Raw genomic sequence first — 24574 nt, 5'->3', positions numbered from 1 at the left:
CAAACGACCGACGCTGTCCATGCCGTGCAGTATGCGATAGTACCGGGAGACGGCACTGCACCCCAAGGTACGGTCCCACCAACCACCAGCACAGGTGCGAGTCGGGAGGAAGAACTTCCTTCTGGCTCAGAGGTCATTTCATCCGAAACGTCTTCTCCTCCACCCATTGAGAGGATGCTACCACCGTCGCCGCCCCCCCCCCCACCCCCCCACCCCCCAACTGTAACTGTTGTCTTTCTGTAACTGTAACTGTCACCAATGTAAGTTCATGCAAAGCGTTCATTTATGAGCTGCTGACACAAGAGTTTTGCAGCTGCGTAACTCCCACGGGGCTTTTCTAGTCTTGTGGGTAGGACGTGGGGGCATAGGTTCATCGCTAAACTGATAGTCCTCCCCGAGGTCTTCGTCATCCTCCTCCTCGGCAATCATCAGTGGAAAGTCTAGCCCCTTGTCTCTGCAAAAATAAGTATGTACACGTTAGGCCAAGAAACAATATTTTCCTCAGTCTTGTTTTTCCTCTTATTGTCCATTCTAGTCAGCCTATTTGGGAGGCCTTATATTTTTTTTCCTACATTTATTTGGTGGGCCTATGTTCTTTGGTGGGCCTGGGGCTGCATCATGGTTAATCCGCCCCTGACAGAGACTGTAGGTCCCGCATTCGTCTCATCAGTCACCATAGAACTCATTGTAGTGTGGAAGCAAGTCATCCCCGACTGCGGAGGACTGCCCAAGAAGAAGACGACACCAAGTAGATGGGCAAAGTATGCATGCCACACAAACTGCTACACATTTACTGCCAAGCACTCAGTTCTGTGGTTCTTTGATTACTTAACACACGAGAAGTGGAGAACTCTTCCCAGCTGCAATTTACAGCCAGAATCTCACCACACTTTTGAAGGTTCCAACTGAAGCCAGCTGCATGGTGCCAGTCCATGTACTCACACAGCACTGGGATGCAGGGTGGACACTTGGATGTCACATCCTCTGCTCTTCAAACACGTTGCGACTAATTCTTCATCTGCAGGCCCGAAGGGGGTAAACCTGCACAGGAGGAGGCCCTCAGAATTTCAAACCACTAAGTGCATCTGAGAGCATGGAGGGAGTAGGATAAAGGAGTTACAGGTCACTCTCAAGCTCAAAGCCAGTGCCATTCTGCTCCTCTTGTTACTTCTCACCCTACTTTCAAAAATTTTCAGAAGAAATTCATAAGAAATATAGGCCCAGAAATTCGTCTTGGGCTGTGGCGGGAAACGGGCGGTACGGGATCGGCCGCCCATGATATGCAGCGCCTGATATTCAGGTCCATTGCAGTCGAATCCGATACCTCCCATTTTGCACCAGCCCCCCAAACCCCAATGTCCTAATATCGCCTTATGTGGCTCGGTGTCAAATTTTGTCTGATAATGCTTCTGTGAAGCACCTTGGGATGTTTGACGACGTTAAAAGGGCTATATAAATGCAAATTGTTGTTGTTGATGAAGGCCATGAGTAATCAGGGAAAGTCGGCACAAAGTACAGGCTGTGTTTGACTCATTTCATTGACTTATACGAGGAAATCCCAGAGTGTGTTGATGAAGAGAATGTGATGGATTTTGTGTATCTGGATTTTCAGAAGGTGCCACAGAGCAGACCTGGTACCAAAGATCAAGAGAGTTAGATTTGGCCCTTATGGCCAAAGGGATCAAAGGGTATGGAGAGAAAGCAGGAAAGGGGTGCTAAGGTGAATGATCAGCCATGATCTTATTGAATGGTGGTGCAGGCTCGAAGGGCCGAATGTCCTACTCCTGCACCTATTTTCTATGTTTCTATATGGTATTAGAGGCAATGTCGCTGCATGGACAGAGAGATGGACAGGAGTCTGTGGCTGCATCCTGCCTCACACTAAGTCCTATTCTCCCATCACCCCTGTCCCTGCTGATCTGCAATTGGTTTGAATTTAAAATCCTTCTCTTCCTCTATAAATTTCTTCATGGCCTTGCCCACCCTACCTCTGCAATGTGCTCCTGTCCTCCAGTAGTGACAAGATTGGCACTTGTCCAATTTTGGACTGGATGGGTCAGTTTTTTGTGCAAAAGCACCAAGGGCTGGATTGTCGGGTCCTCTCTGCTCCGTTTACCGCCCCGGAGCGGCTGCAATGGCGGCGGTGAGGTGTTCTGGGCGGGTGGTCGTCCTCCAGCGCCCTGCAGCGAACCTCGGGTCCGGTTTTGCGGCGGTGCGGAGTAGCACCGCCCGGAATAGCTGCGCCCGGTGTGCAACGCCCCTGGCTGCGGCACCAGCGTGAGTTTGAGCTCCTGCCCTACCCGTCCGCCCTGCAGTGCGGCCCACACTGACCGCCTGGATAATCAGGGCGCTCCAAACATCTCGTTGGGGAAGAAATAAGTAATGGACTCCAAAGCTAAGTGTGATTGTTTGTTCTTTTAATTTTTTTAACGATTTTTGTTGTGGTGGCGTGGGCAATGTTTTGAGAATGTTTTTGTGGGTTATTATTAGTTGTTTTTGTCCCCCCCCCCCCAGATGTCTCTTGGAGTGTTCCTGGCCCGGCGCTTTAGCTCGGGAATTTTCCATCCTAGCGCCACGATAGGTAGGTGTACATCGCCTCCCTTAGTGCTGCGCCCCCTGACACAGGCCCAGCTGCCCAAACTTAACTACCGAGGGCCAAACTATTCCCGGCCGCTAACTTTCCCGCCCCACCGTCATTATCGCCCCCAAAATATAAAAGCCTACAATCCATCCCCAAGGATTTAAAAAATAAAACTGGGTCAAAAAGTCTGACTTTCATTTCACTATTGCTCAGTTATTGAGATTTTCGGAGAATGTTTTTCTGCAGCAAACCCACACCAGAACTTCATGTGTGAGTCCGGTTCTGTGTCGTGGTGTAACTCAGTTCTGAATGATCAGGAACTAGTACAAATCCCGGGAGCTTGGATGGCGATAACAGAAAGAGTGAACACTATCCCACCCGTGACCCGGTTCTGGGAGCAGGCAAGGAATAAATCTACTGGTCTCTAAAAAGCTGCCAGGGTAAGTTCTGCAGACACGGTGTTAAATGTACAATGTTGCCTTACAATGCATCACCATAAGTTTGGCAGAGCATGACTAAGAGCAAACCCATGGAACTCTGGCAATTGTCCACTTACTTTCCAAATGCGCAGGCATGGCTATGTCTGTGCACGGCACTCTATGTTGCTGGCATGTCAATGCATTGAGCGCGGCCCTGAAATGTGGCAATGAGCAAACACCAAGGGTGTAGCCAACACAAGGTACGCTGGACGGTCACAAAGTCTTAAAGTGCTTGATGGCTGGAGTCATCTTCTGCCATTGGTTGAGGCAGAACCTCTTCTTCTCCATCTCTTTCATTGCCAATGGCCCTTTGCAGGGCAGGGTTGAGAAAGACACGTCAGGTTGCAATCGTTTTAGATATCTAGGCCCACCTCCTCTGACCCTTCCCTTTCTCCTCTACACCCAGTAGATGGAGAGGGATGCCTAGCTGGATAACCCCTAGGCTCTGTTAGGCAGTACCTGGCTAACGCCCACAGATGTGAATGGTTGCAGTGGTGAAACCATGGACACCATGAAATAATGAATGAGATCACTGGGCCACCAAGTAGAGTCTTCTTTAAAGACCAGGAGCCAACATGACTGAACAGTCCAAGTCTGTTTTATAGTATGGCCACCATTGAGGCACTGTGACCTTATGATAAGCCAATGACCTGTAGCTTCTGTTGATATCTGAATGGAACGACCACACACTTAGGGGCCGAAATTTGGTTGCTATCGCCAGCTGATACCGCCTGAGTGAGGTGGCAACGGGGCGTGAACGTCTGGGCGGCGGAGTTAGGCGGGGGTGCTGTCTGATGGGAAATTTCATCGTCCTTTTTCAAGGGCGTTAAAATTTATAGCCCCGCCGGCTACCGCCATGGAAATCCTGACATCAGTACGCGTGCAATGCCTCCTTGGTGCCAGTCTTGGCAAATTCACTTTGGCCGCCTCACTTTCCGGCTGGTGGCGATGACGCCTGAAAAAGTTGGCGCGCACGAGACGGGGAAACAAATCCGGGGCGTTATTGACAGGGAGTTGCAGCCGGCCTACAGAGCTCGCGGTCCATGCTGCGCTGGCTGCTTGCACAGTTCGAAGGTGCTGCCATCCTGCGGCTACTGACTTCTAAGCTTCAGTACCAGCATCTCGGAGACATTGTTGCCTTCTCGGATATGTTTTGAACTAGCATATCGCTTTTACCTCTGCAAAGTTATGGGGGCAGCGATCGCACACTGCGCCGTCCTGCGGCGAGGACTTCAAAGGCGCCAACTGCAGAGACAGCTTATGGCAAATGTGGATGGTCGCAAGAGGAGAGACCTGAGACGGTGAGGCAGGAGGCCGGACAGTCGCAGGGTTTACCGTGCGCATTAATCTTACCTTGAGATGTCTGAGGAGCAGTGCCTAAGCAGGCTGAGGTTCCGCAAGGAGGTGGTCACGGAGCTCTGCCACCTCCTACAGACATACCTGGCACCAGGACCTCGCTGTCAGTGCCAGTGAAAGTGACAGCAACCCTCAACTTCTATGCTACCGGCTCCTTCCAGTCTCCTGCAGGTGATATATGCAACATCTCGCAGTTTGTAATACATTGCTGCATTCGGCAGGTTATCGACGCTCTGTACAGCAAACGAATGGACGACATAAGGTTCAGCATGTCCATGGACGACCAGGATGAGCGCTCCGGTGGCTTTGCCAGGATAGCGAGCTTCCCCAGGGTTCAAGGGGTCATTATGGGGAGCGGGCGGGTAAGTGGAGCTGAGTTCACAGCCAGATCAGCCATGATCTTGTTCAATGGCGGAGCAGGCTCGAGGGGCTAGATGGCCTACTCTTGTTTCTAATTCTTATGTTCTTATGATTGCATGCATGTGGTATTGTGGGCCCGGCCTCACCTGCCCAGCCTCTTCACCTGGCCACCTGCTGAAGAGATCACGCCCCACCCTCCAAGCCTCCGTTCATATAAATGGCAACACAAGATTGTGACAAATTAAACACATTTTTATTTACAAAAAAAAATAATGTACTGTAAAGAAACACTAAAGGATGCCATAATCTACAGCAAACAATAATTGAAACCAATCCCTTTGAAATATCACCCACATCCACGTGCAACTATTCACATTACTTCATCATGGAACAAGGTCAGCATCTCTGGCCAGCATCACACAATTCTTTAATGGCTCATGTCATGTATCTTACATTATTATATATAACTGTATCCTAACATGCTATACATGACTGTAATAAGATATGACCTGTCACCACCAGCATACCTTACCACCAGGGGTGCACTTGCAAGAGACGGGTATATAAGGACAGGTCTCAGGCAAGTGCAGCATTCCAGAGCTGTGAAATAAAGGTGCAGGCCCAGAGTGACCTTGACTTCACTATATGCCTCGTGTGAATCTGTACTGAGGGGACAGGACTTTACAGTGGCGACGAGTTACGGGATTACAGAATCCACAGAATGCGAACAACGGATCAGATGAAAAGTACAATGCGGGAGACAATTGGAAGGACTTTATAGAACAGCTCCAGCAAAGCTTTGTAACCAAAGAATGGTTAGGCGATGATAAGGCAGACAAGAGAAGAGCCCATCTCTTGACCAGCTGTGGCTCGAAAACATACGCTTTAATGAAGGATCTGTTGGCACCCGAGAAACCAGCAAGCAAGTCGTTTGAAGAATTGAGCACACTGGTAAGAGACCACCTGAAGCCAGCGAGCAGCCTACACATGGCCAGACACAGGTTCTACAACTACAGACGCTGTGTGGGCCAGAGCATACCCGACTTCGTGGCGGAACTTCGGAGGTTGGCTAGTTTATGTGAGTTCTCCGATGAACTGAGGAGGGAAATGCTGAGAGACTTTTTCATTGAAGGAATAGGCCACACAGGCATATTCCGAAAGCTCATCGAGACCAAGAACCTGACCTTAGAGGCAGCAGCACTGGTTGCACAGACATTCTTGGCAGAGGAAGAAGAAACGAGGTTGATTTACAATGCAGGTACGACAACTAACGAAATATCGGAACAAGAAGTTCACAGCACTAAACAAGCTGCTAACCCCACACACAGACAAAACCGGGAGAACAGGCTCTCGACAGCAGGCAGAAGTCATCAAGGGCCACAGGAACGGCCGTTCACACCTCATCAACCCACAATGCGAGCAATCAACTACAAACTGAGAGAAGCTCAAGAGAGATCAGCCAGACGCAGCTCATTCATTGGAAACACTTTGAACAATGGAACAGGTCTGTGCTGGAGGTGTGGGGGTGGGCAGTCGTCAAGGGGATGTTGATTTCAGCAGGCTGTTTGCAGAAATTGTGAATATACAGGGCATTTGGCCTGCATGTGCAAAAAAAAAAAACGGCAGCTCGGCTGGTATACAAATCGGATGGGTCGGAAAGCGGACCAGAAGATGGTGGGGACAGTACCCGGGACACCGATGTACAGCGGGTCAACACGATCAATGGCCGCTGCTCCTACAACAGGACGCCTCCTATAATGATGAGGGTCCTACTCAACGGGATATCTGTCAACATGGAGCTGGATACGGGAGCGAGTCAATCTCTCATGGGTGCTCAACAATTTGAACAATTGTGACCGCATAAAAGAGACAGACCAAAACTCACAAGGGTCGACACCAAACTAAGGACCTATACCAAAGAAATCGTACCAGTCCTCGGCAGCGCCATGCTCTCTGTCACAGGGACAGTGAACCGACTTCCCCTGTGGATTGTCCCCGGAGACCCCCCAGCACTGCTGGGGAGAAGCTGGCTGGCAAAACTAAACTGGAAATGGGGTGATGTCCAGGCCATGTCATTAGAGGAACAGACCTCCTGCTCAACAGTTATAAAGCGATTTGAACATCTCTTTCAGCCAGGTGTGGGCACTTTCAAAAGGGCCAAAGTCAAAATCTACCTCACACAGGATGCTAGACCAGTCCATCACAAGGCCAGAGCTGCACCCTATGTGATGTGGCAAAAGATTGAACACAAACTAGACAGGCTTCTGCAGGAAGGCATTATATCACCTGTGGAATTTAGCGACTGGGCAAGTCCCATCATCCCAGTCATGAAGCCTGATGGATCCGTACGAATCTGTGGGGACTACAAATCTACCATAAACAGAGTCTCCCTACAGGACCAGTACCCGCTGCCCAGAGCGGAGGACTTATTTGCCACATTGGCTGGAGGTAAACTTTTCTCAAAATTAGACCTCACATCTGCGTATATGACGCAAGAATTGACCGAGGAATCCAAGCTACTCACCACCATCAACACACATCGAGGCCTTTTCATGTACAATCGATGCCCATTCGGCATCAGGTCAGCAGCTGCCATATTCCAGCGCAACATGAAGAGTCTGCTCAAGTCCATCCCGGGGACGGTTGTATTTCAAGACGACATACTTATCACAGGCAGGGACACCGACTCCCATCTCCGTAATTTGGAGGAAGTACTAAAGTGGTTGGATCGGGTAGGCCTACGAGTCAAGAAATCCAAGTGCCTGTTTCTCGCACCTGAGGTTGAATTTTTGGGCAGAAGGATTGCCGCTGATGGAATCCACCCAACAGAGTCCAAAACAGAAGCAATTTGCCTGGCACCCAGGCCCCAGAATGTCTCAGAACTGCGCGCCTTTCTCGGGCTACTCAATTACTTTGGGAACTTTATGCAGAACTTAAGCACGCTGCTGGAGCCTCTCCACGTGCTACTCAGGAAGGGGTGCGATTGGTTTTGCGGGGGACACCCAGGAACGCGCCTTCAATAAGGCACGCAACCTTCTGTGTTCCAACAGTATTTTGACTTTCTTTGACCCAGGTAAAAAGCTAGTTCTCACATGCGATGCATCAGCGTATTGTGTCGGGTGCGTTTTGCAACGTCAATAGTGCAGGCAAATTACAACCCATAGCTTATGCCTCCAGGTCACTTTTGCGGGCAGAGCGCGGGTACGGAATGGTAGAGAAGAAGGCGCTCGCGTGCGTGTACGGTGTCAAAAAGATGCACCAATATCTTTTCGGGGCCAAGTTCGCATTAGAAACTGACCACAAGATCCTCACGTCCCTCCTATCCGAGAGCAAGGCAATAAACGCCAACGCCTTGGCGCGAATTCAACGGTGGGCACTCATGCTGGCGTCCTACGACTATACCATAAGGCACAGACCAGGCACAAACAACTGTGCCGACGCGCTCATCAGGCTAGCCCTGGCGACCACGGAAGGATCTGACGAACAGGACTATGAGATAGTCATGGCAATCAATGCCTTTGAGTCCACAGGTTCGCCGATGACGGCTCGCCAAATCAGAGCCTGGACGGCCAGCGACCCCACGTTATCCTTAGTAAAAAGATGTGTCCTAACCGGTGACTGGGCAGAGGCTCGCGATGCCTGCCCCGAGGAATTAAAACCCTTTCTCAGGCGCATGCATGAGCTATCACTACAAGCAGACTGCCTGATGTGGGGCAGAGAGGCATTTGTCCGGGAGCTCCATCGCGAGCACCCGGGGATCGTTCTCATGAAGGCCATAGCCAGATCCCATGTCTGGTGGCCTGGTATTGACGCGGACTTGGAGCTCTGCGTCCGAAGGTGCACCATTTGTGCCCAACTCAGCAATGCCCCCAGGGAGGCTCCACTGAGCCCCTGGCCTACCAAACCGTGGTCGCGGGTGCACGTAGACTATGCGGGCCTATTCATGGACAAAATGTTCCTCGTAGTTGGAGATGCATTTTCAAAGTGGATCGAATGCACCATTTTAAACTCGAGCACAACCTCCACCACTGTGGAGAGCCTCGCAACCATGTTTGCAACGCACGGAATCCCTGACATATTGGGTCAATGACAATGGTCCGTGCTTCACCAGCGCAGAATTCCAAGACTTTATAATTGACCACAGCATAAATCACATCAAGACGGCACCGTTCAAGCCGGCCTCCAACGGCCAGGCGGAGAGAGCAGTGCAAATCATTAAACAAGGCATGCTAAAAATCCAAGGTCCCACGCTGCAGGGTCGTCTGTCGCGACTGCTGCTGGCATACAGATCTCGTCCGCACTCACTGACTGGGATCCCCCCCCCACGCAACTGTTGATGAAAAGGACTTTAAAAACAAGGCTCTCATTAATCCTCCCAGACATGCACGAAATCATTGAGGCAAAGCGCCATAAGCTGACTGAGTACCATGACAGAAATTTGAGGGGGAGATGGAATGAGATAGGTAACAAAGTGTTTGTACTAAACTATGGCAGGGGTCCCAAATGGCTTACAGGGACAGTAACGGGCAAGGAAGGAAACAGGCTACTGGTAGTACAAATGGACAATGGCAAAACCTGCCGGAAGCATGTAGACCAAGTCAAAAGCAGATTTACCAACAACACTGCGGAACCAGAGGCAGACTACAATGTGGAACTCGCACCACACCTGCTGGACAGACAGAGGGAACAACCTGAGGAAAGGGCAATCCCAACAGACAGCCCAGGCGAGTCAACAACAATCACACCAATCGAAACAGACAGCCCAGGCGAGATACCAGCAACCACACCCACAGAAAAACAGACACCAAGGTAAACAACTGAACCACAACTCAGAAACTCCACGCGAGAGCGTAGACCACCTGAGAGACTGAACCTATAAAGCCAATAAGACCTTGGGAAGGGTGATGTCATGTATCTTACATTATTATATGTAGCTGTACCTAACATGCTATACATGACTGTAATAAGATATGACCTGTAACCACCAGCATACCTTACTACCAGGGGTGCACTTGCAGGAGACTGGTATATAAGGACAGGTCTCAGGCAAGTGCAGCATTCCAGAGCTGTGAAATAAAGGTGCAGGTCCAGAGTGACCTTGACTTCACTACATGCCTCATGTGAATCTGTACTGAGGGGACAGGACTTTACAATACCTATATGTAGACGTACCTATATACACTAATGTACCGATATACAGAGCGGAATATGTACTGGCCTATTTTATTTTACATGTTAGTGAGATAAATTTGTATATATGTATAGGAATCTAGTATTGCAAAGTTACCAGAACCAGAATGTATACATACTTGATACAGAATATATGCTTTCATTGTTGAATATACTGGCCTATGTTTTCATACTCAGAAGCAGAATCATATACGTAATGTAATGAACATGAACAAACATAACTATAGGCCCATTTGGAGCAGTTTGCCCCAGGCCCACAGGCCCTTAATCTGGCCTTGGTCTCTGCCACAGGTGGGGCAGACGGTGGTTGGAGGGACGGGTGGGTGGGGTGCTTAATTTGTCACACACTCCTTCCGCTGTTTGTATTTGGCTTCCGCGTGCTCCCGGTGAAGAGTGTTAGGCACCTTCTCGGATGCTTCTCCTCCACTTTGAGCGATCTTGGGCCAGGGATTCCCAAGAGTCGGTGGGGATGTTGTATTTTTTCAAGAAGGTTTTGAGGGTGTCCTTGAAGCATTTTCTCTGCCCTTCTGGGACTCACTTGCCATGACGTAGCTCGGAGTAGAGTACTTGTTTTGGGAGCCTAGCATCGGGCATGCAGATAATGTGGCCCGTCCAAAGGAGCTGATCGAGCGTGGTCAAAGCCTCGATACTGGGGATGTTGGCCTGAGAGAGAACACTGACGTTGGTGCACCTATCCTGCCAATGAAGTTGCAGGATTTTGTGGTGATACTTCTCCAGTGCTTTGTGCCTACTGTACATAGTCCATGTCTCTGAAGCATATAGGAGGGCGGGTATCATTACTGCTCTGTAAATCATGAGCTTGGTGCCAGGTTTGAGATCTTGGTCTTAGAACAGTCTTTTCCTAAGGCGGCCGAAGGCTGCACTGGTGCACTGAAAGCAGTATTGGACTTTGTCATCGATGTCTGTCCTTGCTGACAGTAGGCTCCAAAGGTATGGGAAGTGGTCCACATTGTCCAAGGTCTCTTCGTGAATCTTGATAACCGGGGAGCAGTACTGAGTGGTGGGGGCAGATTAGTAGAGGATCTTTGTCTTACTGATGTTTAGTGTAAGGTCCAGACTCTCTACGCTTCAGTGAAGGTGTCAACGATGGTTTGGAGTTCGGACTCCGAGTGTGCACAAACACAAGCGTCAATTACATATTGTAATTCAATGACAGAGGTTGGAGCAACCGTAGATTTAGACTGGAAGCAGAGGACCCAGGAAAGGTTCTCCATGGACCAGCAGTGAGGTCAGGACCCAGGAAAGGTTCAGCATGGACCAGCAGTGAGGTCGGGACCCAGGGAAGGGTCAGCACGGACCAGCAGGGAGGTCGGGACCCAAGGAAGGGTCAGCACAGACCAGCAGGGAGGTCGGGACCCAGGGAAGGGTCAGCACAGACCAGCAGCGAGGTCAGGACCCAGGGAAGGGTCAGCATGGACCAGCAGTGAGGTCGGGACCCAGGGAAAGGTCAGCATGGACCAGCAGTGAGGTCAGGACCCAGGGAGGGGTCAGCATGGACCAGCAGTGAGGTCGGGACCCAGGGAAGGGTCACCACGGACCAGCAGGGAGGTCGGGACCCAGGGAAGGGTCACCACAGACCAGCAGGGAGGTCGGGACCCAGGGAAGGGTCACCACGGACCAGCAGGGAGGTCGGGACCCAGGGAAGGGTCAGCATGGACCAGCAGGGAGGTCAGGACCCAGGGAAGGGTCAGCACGGACCAGCAGTAGCGGTGACTGACTTATCTCAACACATTTTCTCAGGTTGGCAAAGGTTTGTTTGCAGCTACTTGCAATATTGACCTTTTCCACTGTCTCCTCCCAGCCACTTCGCACCAGTCTACAGTGGAGAGAGAGTGCCTTGGAGGGCGGAGCAGGCCAACCCTCCTTTCATTTACTTCCTGAAACAGTAGGAGTGAAATTGTTCTCCAGCAGTAGCACAAAATAAGCGATCATGAATCGGCAGCCTGCTTTACATCTTTCCATTGACTCCAAGCCGAAGACCACCTTCACCCCCAGTAACTGCACAGCTGCATTTGTGAAGCAGATATCCTTTACTGTTATTAAGCAGAAAGGCTGAATACAATGTTCTGCAGGCAAAAGAACAGTTCCCTTAAAATGGCCACTGCAGCCCTTTAAGTAACTGCAGCAGAGCTTGGCTCTCTGTCCACATCACTCAGTGAGCTTGCAGTGGTAGAACACTGGGAGTTTGCATGGAATGCCTCAACAACTCAGAACCAAAGCTTGTGGTAGGAACAGCACCATTCCTGCCTCTGGAACATGCCACATTGGAAACTCAAATCTATGAACTTAATCCTGCCCGGTTCACTGTCCATTTTCACCTCGCTAAAAGGTGACAACTCTACAGACAACAAATCTGCTGACATGGCCAACCAACTGACTTTCAGCTGTATTTGTGACATGTGCGCTGACACCCTCGCTTCTGAGGTTGTGACTTCAAGACCCACTCCAGAGACTTGAACACAAAAATCTAAGCTGACACTCCACTGCAGTGCTGAGGGAGTGCTGCACTGTCAGAGGTACCGTCTTTCGGATGAGATATTAAATCGAAGCCCCGTCCGCTCTCTCAGGTGGACGTAAAAGATCCCATGGCACTATTTCGAAGAAGAGCAGGGGAGTTATCCCCGGTATCCTGGGCCAATATTTATCCCTCAATCAACATAACAAAAAAAACAGATTATCTGGCCATTATCACATTGCTGTTTGTGGGAGCTTGCTGTGTACAAATTTCCAGCCACGTTTCTCACATTACAACAGTGACTACGCTCCAAAAAGTACTTAATTGACTGTTAAGCACTTTGAGATGTCTGGTTGTTGTGAAAGGCGCTATATAAATCCAAGTATTTCTTTCTATACAATCACCTCATCATGTTGTCTGTCTGGGGTAAGACTCTGCATCTGAATTATATCATTACTCTCAGACTTCCCAGAGAGACTACAGAGAAAAGAAAAGACTCAATAGAAATCATGAATGGGACGTGATTCATTTATAAAAAGCTGCGATAATATACACTCTATGAAGTGATTTTCTTGCCTAAGTAATGGGTGGCAAATTGCAGTTTGGCTGTAAGGCTACCTCTGGTGGTAGAAGTGTGGAACTACAAGTTTAGATATAGATTTCGCAGCAGCAAATCCGACCAATGAGTGAAACCAATAATTAAAACTGTTTTTACATACGTAGGATATACGGCACAGAAACAGGCCATTCGGCCCAAGCAGTCCATGCCGGCGTTTATGCTCCACTCGAGCCTCCTCCCGTCTTTCCTCATCTAATTCTATCAGCATAACCCTCTATTCCCTTCTCCCTCATTTGCTTGTCTAGCCTCCCCTTAAATGCATCGATACTATTCGCTTCAATCACTCCCTGTGGTAGCGAGTTCCACATTCTCACCACTCTTTGGGTGAAGAATTTTCTTCTGAATTCCCTATTGGATATCTTTTTTAGGCAGTGTAGTTCATGGACTTCAGCTATACTGGGCCTGATGTGCAAGACCATAAGAATTGCTAGATGAGAATAGGCCAAGGTCCACCTAGTTTGCCTTCTACCACTCTGGTAGTTGCATGATACAATGGCCAGGGAAGGTAAGTGAGTGTGGTACCTGAGCTGGGAGTGTAGACACGATAGGATGCAGACCAGTAATATGTGAGGTATTCACAAAGTGGGGTGTCTGGGATCTGCCAATGATCCAGGAGGAAAACACATTGTGTCACTCAAGAAGAGAAATGTTGCAGGCTCGAGAACCCGCTGGTTACATTCTGCAACACACTCACGGGAAGTCAGAATTCTGAAAGATACATTCCAGAGGTTGGCCTGCCCATTGAGACAGACAGTGAAGCCGAAGGGAACATTGACTCTAATGATAGGGATCTTATGGTTCCAGACACCAGATAATCAGGCTCACACAACAAATTGTCTTCAATGACTTTATCAGCAACACTGCAAACTGCAGAAAAAGCAAAGTTTCCCATTTCAGACAACAATTTGATCGCGCCCAAAAACAGGCATACAGGGGCTGGGTGTGCACTACACATGCTGGTTAGTGTCGACCCAGGCAGCATGTAATATTCATGCCACCTGCTCATTATCATGGGTCAGGCATGCAGCCAGCACTATCCGTGCCATTCATTGGCTACATGCTGTTTGGGGGCTAGATATTGGGTATCTGTGACACCACTTAAAGGCAGTCAGCGCTACTTAAAGGAGATGTGCACTTTGCCAACAGACATGAAGGTACAGGAAGGTAGGTACAGGAAGGATTGATTCAAAAGCAAAATACTGCGGATGCTGGAATCTGAAATAAAAACAGAAAATGCTGGAAATCTCAGCGGGTCAGGCAGCATCTGTGGAGAGAGAAACAGAGTTAACGTTTCATAGAAACATAGAACTAACTCCCTCTTGAATATATCCAATGAACTGGACTCAACAACTTTATGTGGTAGAGAATTACACAGGTTCACCACTTTCTGGATTAAAAAGTTTCTCCTCATCTCGGTCCTATATGGCTTACCCCTTAACCTTAGACTGTGACCCCTGGTTCTGGACTATGGCAAAGTGCAAATCACGGAACAAACACAATTAACATAGGATGGGAGATGGACAATTGCATGTACCACTCAGCCAGTCTGATAAGAGATGACAAATCAATGTAACTCCACTGATAGCAATAGACCTATCGATGATTTTGTAGGGGGATAGCTCCTCTCCAAAACCTGTACAAATTATACTTGAAACCTCTTGTATTTTGAAGGTTCCACGATTGAACCTTCCCTTGCATTTGCTCAAAATAAAGCCGGTTAAACTGAAGGTTTTGTTTATTTAATTCCGTGGTCGTTATACGGAGGGCGAAGGGTGAGGTGTCGATTACCTATATCAGGTAGTCCGCCCTGAGGAAGAGAAGTCTTTCTTTTACCCCAACCTAAAGGGCAGGTGTCGACTTCCTATATCAGGTAGTCCGCCCCGAGGAAGAGAAGTTTTCCTTTTACCCCAACAATTGGTGCAGCGAACAGGGTGCAGACCCTCCGACCTGGATGATGTGACAACTGAATGGCAGTGAGTGTGTTTTTTGTACCACCTGCAGCTGTAGCATTGACGGGGAAGGAGGTAATCTGTATAAAAAACTAGAAGGGGGTAATCTGTAGAACAAAGTTATAGCGAACCATGGAAGGATGTAAACCAAGGTAGGGGATAGGTGTATTGCCTGAACAAGAAGGAATACAACCTAAAGGGGTCTAGAAAGATGACCAAGAGACAGATATATTGCCTGAACAAGAATGGAATAAAATCTAAAGGGGGGGGGGGGGGGGGTGGGACCCCAAAATATTTAGGAAAAACTAGCCAGTGGGATAAAATGAAGACCAAGGAAGGTCTCTGAGATATGGACCAAAAGGGTCCCGGGTATATATGCTCGCAGGAAAGACGAAAATGAAAAAACTTAAATTGCAGAGTAACCAGATTAGGGAGGCAATCATTATTGTTAGTCCGGCCGGCCGGATGTTAGAGGGCTCCAAGGGCTTGGAAACAGTACACAGAATCTGGTAGAGGGGTAAATGTACCCAGACGAAAAATGGCATGCATTAAGTTGCTGAAGAAACATAGGATAAGCTGTATTTGGTGTAAATGTCTGTCTTTAAGTGAAAGTGTTTGCTTGGAAGCTTTCTTGACTGTTGAATTTACAAAGGACAGCTTGTTTATCAAAAGATAAAAGATGCAACCTTGAAAGCTACGGCTGCTAATGGAAACCATTGAATGCCTAATTGGAAAAAAAGTGTTTGCGATTGTCTTATGTAGTTTAAATTAACAAATTCACGGAGACACAAGCCCTCTGTGTGAAATGTTTGTTAGATACAAAAGCTAATTTGAAGAAAGGAGATTTAAATGGAAAGACATAACTTACTGGATACTAGTTGATATTGGCTGGGGAAAAGATATTGGTTTAATTGGAGGGTAATTAACCAATGAAAGGCGAACTTTCATAATGGCCACAGTGAAATCTCGGCTTTATTTCAAAGTGTGAATATTGGAAAAGGGATAAAAGACGCTCTATGTTGATAATAATTTTAAATTACGAGAAAGTTTCACTGCAGTAAAGGAGATTTAAATTTCGGGTTTGAAAACCTTTTCAAAAGGGATGGTGCTTATCGAGGAAAAGTCCCGAAGAGTCTAAACAAGCAGGAGAGGGGTTTTGGAGATAACGAGGAGAAAAGATCTAAGCTATGCGAACTCAGCAAAGGAAGGGGAAAAAAACTGGGAGTTAGAAAATGTTGCTGAGAGGATAATTCTTAAAAAAGATGGAACTGGCACGGAAGTTTTAGCTTTTGTGCCGAGAGAAATAAAACACAAGATTTGCTCAGTGAACGGGACTTTAAAAAATGAAATGGTGGAATGTATACAGCTTGTGTGAAAATGTAAACAGTGTGGCAGTTTCCCTGATTGTTTTGACTATGATTTACAGAGCTAAGAAAAATAAGCTCGGGCCTTGAAGTCACAATTGCCAGTACTTTATTTTAAATTGGATTTCAGTAAACAAAATAGTTATTAAAAATGTGTGGTCTCATTTTAAATCAATTAAAAAAATTATTTGGCAAGTATTTGAATTGGAGTTTAATCTCAAATGCTATCTTTCCCGATGAGAATGTTTTATTTAAAGCTAATGACAGCTTCACTAATGATTTCTGCTGTTTTAACAGATTCCTAATTTCTAAGCAAGTTTTGAAGGCACAAAGACGTGGAAAAAATTCTGCTATCGGGAAAGGTTTAAATGATTACACAAAGTCACATACTGACATCAGGCCTTCTTACAAACCTGCAAAGAAGTTAACCCTTTCCATTGACCGCTGTTTTATACTGGACATTAGTAATTTGGGTTTCTTAATAAAAGACATGAAAAAGCAAGGATGGCAGCCATAAGTCTCACCTGACAGACAGAGGAAATGGTGGGATAGTCAGAATAAGAATAAAACGAGAAAGCCTATGTAATAATACTCGCCTGCTACAGAGGACAGGTAAAAGAAATAGATACTCAAACAAAACAAATTCAAGAGTTAGAAGCTAAGATAAATAAGCTGGAAGAGATAAAAGACGGGACTGGACGGATAGTGCAGTGCACAGCCGTAGCAAAAAATGCAAAAATTCCTCAAGCACGGGATGCTTAAAGACGGGTTAAGAGAAGTCCATCAAAAGATAATTAAGTTGGGATTTAAAGTGGGACATGATTACGATGAAACTTTGGAATGGGCAGAACACGTAGAGGAGTTAAAGTCAGAACAACGGGAGATAGCTAAAATAACAGCAGTTCCGTTAGCAGCAGAGGCGAATGGGGAGGAGACACCCCTGCCAGCCCCTCTGATATGTTTTAACTGCAATCAGGAAGGTCACTGCAGTAAAGAACGCCCGCAACAAAAGAAAGGATACGGAAAATTTAGAGGGAAATCAAAATTCCCAGACCCGAACACAAAGCTCACCGACAGTACGCATTAAGAACCGTCGCTGAGGCAGTGGTCTGTCAGATAGTGCAGGAATTAGCGAAGCAAGAGGTAGTGAAACAGGTAATAGTCTCCATTAATTCACCTCTGTGGCCGGTAAAGAAACCCGACAGGTCTTACCGACTGACTATCGATTATACCGCCCTGAATAAGGTGACTCCCCAAGAACATCTGATCGTGGCAAGTCCGGCCACAATTTTTAATGGCCTGGACCCAGAACATAAGATATTCACCGTGCTGGATATAGCAATGGATTCTGGACCATATCTTTAGACAAAGAGTCCCAAGGAAAATTTGCCTTCACTGTAAAGAGAAACCAGTACACATGGACTAGAATGCCACAGGGATTCCATAGTAGCCCGAGCATATTTCATTGAGTACTGCCAGGAATTTTGGAACCGGTAGCCATAGGAAAAGGAAGCACCCTTTTGCAGTATGTGGATGATATCCTCATTGCATCCAGTACAGAACAACAACACGTACTAGCTCTAACTACAGTGCTAGGAACTCTACAGAGTGCAGGATTAAAAATAAATCCTAGGAAGGTGCAGGTGGGAAGGAGCGAAGTAACATATCTAGGATACATAATATCACAAGGGAAGAGACAGATGCCTGAGGACAGAAAGGAAGCAATTCGATCAATGCCCAGGCCAGGAACCATGAAAGGAGTCAGGCAGGTAGCGGGGCTATTCAACTTCTGCAGAAATATTATGCCGAGTTGGCCCAGCATATACAGGACCTGGTCAAAGGGGGGAAACCCTCCCAAGAGCCTGTAAACTGGGGCCCTGATCAGGAAATTGTGGTTGTAAGGTTAAAACAAGCTCTCACAAGTGCTCCAGCCCTGGGATTACTTGACCAGACTAGGCCCTTTCACATCTATACCCACCACAGTAAATATCATTACATGGGGACAGGCATAGGCCAGTGGCATAGTAATGTCGGGACACATACCCAGCATATCTTAATAGAATTGCTTAACACAGGAAGGCTAAAAACGTTATCCAACATGCGAAGGGCAAGGTGGGAAGCATGCTCTTACACCCCCAATGGGACGGTAACAATAAAAGACAACTGTAACAACCCTGCAGGATGGATCATTACACAGGGAAAGGAGCCGGATAGGAGAAGACAAGGGACGTAGTCAGGCTTGAGGAAGCAGACATGGATCTATACGTAGATGCATCTCAGCGCTATATCAATGGGACACCATGGACGGGATGGGCAGTGGTAGATAGCAGCGGACAGGTTAGAAGGGAAGGATGCATAGAAGGGGACTTATCAGCTCAAGTGGCTGAATTGGTGGCTCTCACTGAGGCTCTGAGGCTGGCTAAGGGAAAAAGAGTAAACATCTATACTCAGTATGCTTTTGGAGTAGTGTATGATTATATGATAGCCTGGAGTAGATGGGATACATGACTTCAGGATTAGTGGAAGCCTCCTTCCTACCCCAGGAGTGTGCGATGGGCCAGATGAGGCAGCCAAGCGGGTGGCTGGACAGGTACACTGGCCGGGGAAGCCCAGGTCAGAGCATCGGGCCTGAGGAAGTAAACATGCTTAAGATACAGGGAGAAGCCACTCCACAGGAGAAGGATGGGTGGGAGTCGAGAGGGGCCCAACAAGGGACCGACGGGATATGGAAGAAAGATGGGAATTTATACCACGGGTATATCCATGCAGGTAGAATCAACATGATAAGCTCGATGTCCAGATGCTGGTGGTGGAAGAGAATGGGTAGAGATATAGAAATGTAGAAGGTGTGTGACATGCTCAAAATACAACCCGGGGGGAAAGTAAGGTCAGAATGGGACATCAGCACTGACCAAAAGGACCCTGGGAAAACTTGCAGATAGATTTAACTGGATCGTAACCCAGCAACAAGGGGAAGACATACTGCCGAGTTATAATAGACCAGTTTATGAAGCGGGTAGAAGCTATCGCCACTAGAAATTGTTCAGCAGAAACTGTGGCAGGGATCCTAGCAGAAGAAATAATACCCCGATGGGTAATCCCACAACAGCTGGACTCAGATCAAGATACACGCTTCACAGGGAAGATAATGAAATAAGCCTGCGCTTTACTAGGGATCAGGCAAAAATAAACTCAGGGCAACCCCTAGTCGGACGACAAGACTGACACCCTTTGAACTAATGAGACTGCCAGAAGTCTTGGTTACAGGAAGCGAGGATGAAGGACCTTATGACTTAAAAGCACAGGCTAGAGATCAGCAAGTAATCAAGGACTTCGAGAATGACACTAAGGAACAGAAGGTCCAAATACTCCAAAGGGACCAATCAGGTGATGGTGAGGATGGTAAGGGACATATGTACCTGCATAGTTATAAGGGGTATCGGCAAGTGGAAACACTGGACCCAGTTAAAAAAGCATGGTCACTAACTAACTGGTGGTGACAGGGAAATATTGGGCCTCAAATTCTGATCGCGGTCTTCCCGCGGGCAAACGACTGAAAAAGTTAAAAAAGATGCGCACCTACTTGTTCCTGCTGCGCCGCTCAAACTTCCGATCCTGAGGCCTTCACTCCTACGCATCGGACGCGTGCACGTCGGGACGTGCGCAGGCCTGGAGCTGGAGTCACATGGCTCTGGGCAGCCAATCAAGGTACAGTATTTTCTCATTCATAATACTGGGAACTCCGTAAGTTGGAGTTCACATTATTATGAATGAGAAACCTCCCCAAACACACAAAACACTAATAAAAAAATAGAAAAATACACTACATATTTAAGATATATAAATTAAAGTTCTTATAAAAAAATATATTTTCCCAACTTTTTGAAAAGTTTTTTTAATTATGCCTTAAAATAAACTTACCGTAGTGGGGATGGTTTTTAACAATAAAATGTGTTTTTATAACTTTATTTTAAAATGTTTTTGTGTATTTTTAAACACTTGCGTCTGTAAAATTAGATTATACGCTTGCTTTTTCAGGCGCAAGATTTTTGAGGATATTTGCAGGGCAAGATATGCGTAAATATCGGAAATCTTGCCCTGCAAGTGTCCTCGCTCCCAAGATACGGAGGATCTGTCAAGCCAGAAACTTGACAGATCGGAAAAGCCGGTTTTCAGCGCATGCGCATTGTGCGCTGAAAACAGACTTTTCCGATGCCTTCCCAGGTCCGTAGAAACTTCATACGGACCCGGGACATCGGAATTTCAGCACCAATGTTTTTTGCAGGCCTCTGGTGCTCGTGGGAAAAATGTGGGATAATGCAGCCTCATATCAAAAACACTGATGGTGATGGACGGAGCAACAGTAGACTTAAATAACGGGCATAAAACAATGTAACAAGGAAACAAAACAACATTGGGAATGAGCCAGTAATATGGGACCAATAATTAGTGAGAATAAGACCACAGTGTGTTTTATAATCAGGAGAGATAAAGATGGTGGTGGAGGGTTATCGCCCGAGATAGACCCACCAACACGGCCCCACCCACTACTTTAGCAATAGTGAGCACTACCAGGGCCCTGACCACCACACCCCCAGCGCCACAAACGTGTCCAACTATGAACGCTGGGGCAAAAGGTGTATTGATAAGGCAGATCAAGGATAAGATACACTTCGGGGTATGTCAGCGAATAATTCCTAAATTTAACAGACTTAACTATCCCCAACTTCTGCGGGTTAAACACTACAAATCTGTGTAGAAACCTGACTGCACTTAAAGGCCCTGAATCAAAAACCATGAAGTTTAATGTGGAAAGTGGGTCAGGTAAAAAGCGGGACCGGGGAAAAAGAGGGATACTAGAAATGGTAGGCGTGGGATACGCGGCGGGATGCGTGGTGGGATACGTGGCAGGAGACGCAGCGGGAGTTGCAACAGTAAACAGTACAGATGATCGAGTTGACGCCCTAATACGAACCTTAAATGGATTGTTGGAGAGAAATGAGGATATAATAGGTTTTGTATTATCTGTACCACAGTATGATGTGACAAAGGGAGATCCTCTACACCAAACAAACAATGTAGGAGAAACTCACGTGTGGTACCATGACAATCCAGAAATGTAACTGAAGAGAACAACAGTACTAAGAGTCTCAGCATAGATGATTGTTATAAAAATAACCAAGTTGCTTTATGTCGAGATCCACCACTACGAAAGATGACTGTGGATATGACCAAGTGGGCAGATGCACCTTGAGTATCACCCCGCTAACACAGGACTACGAAATTATTGCTGTTCCACAAGGAAATGGAGATTGATGTGTGAGCACCATGGCAACTGAAATGAAGAAAGGAACAACTCATGCACCATTATGGATATTGACTTCTGCTTTAATCCACTTGACGAGACAGATATAAACAGGTTTATTATAACCCCTGAGCTAAATGGGGAAAACCATCGATGGGGCAATGATGGACATTACCTGAGGAGCTTATGCGAAGGCCATCGGGCCACAAGGAAAACCGATACTCGAACTGAATGAGGAACAAACTCGACTGAATTGGACACAATGAAAGAGAATTCGACAACATTGAGAAGACCCCAGGTGGAGGAAAAGATAGAAGAAACAGAGGATACCCAGGCAGGGCATAATTCGAACACCGAGAAAACGTTGGCTAGAAAGGACTTATACACGAACTATGCTGGACTCAATATACTGGTTGTAGTGCAAGGGAACTCATCTTGCTCGTATTATCCTGTAAGAAGTGTGACTTACATAAGAGGCAGGCCCTAGCCCGTACTATAGTTAAAACATTGAATAAAGGGAAATTAGACATTCCGGCAGAAAGGACTTATTTAGTATAACCTTGATGGGAAAGCCAACAGGTAGGACCTGCAGCTTGGGAGATAGCGCTATCCAAGTGAAAGGACAACCCTGGAAGCTCACCCATCAGGAATTAATTGGGAAATGGCCTATCTTGGACATATAGCCAAGGGCCATAAGGGGGGGAATTGTAAGGGATATACAATTGTAGCAGGCAAAGAGTAGACAGATAGGTGGTCACAACACAATGCTGAAGGTACTGAACTGATTAGGAGGGTCTGAGAAATCGGTGATGGTATGGATTATAATTGCCTATTGTATGTAACACTTGCTTATGTAGGTATCGCACACTTATAACAAATTAAAACTGTATGGTTAATAAATCCTTAACCTTATTAACACATAACAAAACAGCAGAAGTCAGCAGTTACAATTTTGATTAGAAGTCTCTGAGGAAGAGATAAGAAAGCCAGTATTTTGGAACAGTTACTTCAGGCGTCATATAGACTATGGCAAAGTGCAAATCATGGAACAACACAATTAACATATGATGGGAGATGGACAATTGCATGTACCACTCAGAGCCAGTCTAATAAGAGATGACAAATCAATGTAACTCCACTGATAGCAATAGACCTATCGATGATTTTATAGGAGGGTAGCTCCCCTCCAAAACCTGTATCAATTATACTTGAAACCTCTTGTATTTTGAAGGTTCCATGATTGAACCCTCCCTTGCATTTGCTCAAAATAAAGCCGGTTAAACCTAAGGTTTTGTTCATTTGATTCCATGGTCATTATACGGAGGGCGAAGGTAGTCTGCCCCGAGGAAGAGAAGTCTTCCTTTTACCCCACCCTAAAGGGCGAGGTGTCGACTTCCTATATCAGGTAGTCCGCCCCGAGGGAGAGAAGTCTTCCTTTTACCCCAACACCCTCATGGGGAAATCTAGAACTAGGGGCATAGTTTCAGAATAAGGGGTCACCCATTTAAAATGGAGATGAGGAGGAATTTCTTCTCTCAGAGGGTCGTGAATCTTTGGAATTCTCTGCCCCAGAGAGCTGTGGAGGCTGGGTCATTGAATATACTCAAGGTGGAGATAGACAGATATTTGACTCAGGTCCATCAACATGACTGGCACCTACCGTCATGGAGTTTTCACAGCTGCCAAGGAAGCTCTGGGGGTTGCAGTCTTGGCCTCGGGACCCACTGCTGACGGGGGGTTTCATGTCCGCGGATCACGTCACTCCTGCACTCTGTTCTCGTGCAGAACTGTAGGAATACTGAGGCGCAGTCCCGGGAGAGTGTCCTTCTCATCTTTGTTTACAAATCCCTCCATGACCTCGCCCCTCCCTATCTCTGTATTCTCCACCAGCCCCACAACCCCCCGAGATGTCTGTACTCCTCAAATTCTGCCCTCTTGAACATCGCTGATTATAATCACTCAACCATCGGTGGCCGTGCCTTCAGCTGCCTGGGCCTCAAGCGAACTCCCTCCCTAAACCTCTCTACCTCTCTTTCCTCCTTTAAGGCGCTCCTCAAAACCTATCTCTTTGACCAAGCTTTTGGTCATCTGCTGTAATTTCTTCTTATGTGGTTCGGTGTCAAATTTATTTGTTTTGTCTTATAACCCTCTTGTGAAGCGCCTTGGGACGTTTTACTTAATTAAAGGCACTATATAAATACAAGTTATCACTGGCTCCATGGGAGAGGCACCTGTTGCCCTTTCTCAGGATGATAGCATGCCTGCTCCCCTGCCCTTACCTAGGTTGGTGCCACACAGTCAGCTGGGCCAAACTGCCCCGGGCCACACCAATATGCAGCACTCTGCAGCCGGGCCCTCAAGGCCCAGAGGTTGACCACCTCGGCCATCTGAAGTGTCCTCCAGGAAAGTCACAGTTTTTGTGACTCCGAGCTCCAGTTAAAAATATTTAACAAAGGAAGTCCCAAAACAGACCCCTGTGGCACCTCACTGCTAACATTGTCCCAGGCTGATGACAATCTCTGTACCACCACCCTGTGATTCTATCAGTCAACCAAATAGGTATCCATTGTAAAATATTTTCACTGATTCCAGCTTTCTTTAATTAAATGTCAGCCTTTCCAGAGGAAATGTATCTAAGGCCACAGTGAATTCTAAATACTCCACACCCACTTCCTTCCCCCATCACGTTCCCTTGTAACACTCTCAAAGAAAAGGTTTTGATAAGAGTGGATACAGAGAGAATGTTTCCACTTGTGGGGAAGAGCATAACTAGAGGCAGTCAACATAAGATAGTCACCAAGAAATCCAATAGGGAATTCAGGAGAAACTTCTTTACCCAGAGAGTGGTGAGAATGTGGAACTTGCTACCACAGGGAGTGGTTGAAGTGAATAGTA

The 24574-nt window shown here is 47.0% G+C and overlaps 1 protein-coding gene across 1 annotated transcript in view; it reads left to right on the top strand.

Annotated features, from left to right (window-relative positions):
- The window catches only part of stk25b (serine/threonine kinase 25b), a 290058-nt gene that overhangs the window by 97910 nt on the left and 167574 nt on the right, over positions 1-24574 (top strand). The gene's annotated exons all lie outside the window — the stretch shown is intronic.

This window comes from Pristiophorus japonicus, chromosome 6, assembly GCF_044704955.1.
Source record: "Pristiophorus japonicus isolate sPriJap1 chromosome 6, sPriJap1.hap1, whole genome shotgun sequence".
Taxonomy (NCBI): Eukaryota; Metazoa; Chordata; class Chondrichthyes; family Pristiophoridae; genus Pristiophorus; species Pristiophorus japonicus.
Note: the sequence above shows the minus strand (reverse complement) of the source record. Positions and strands in the feature narration are given on the sequence as shown.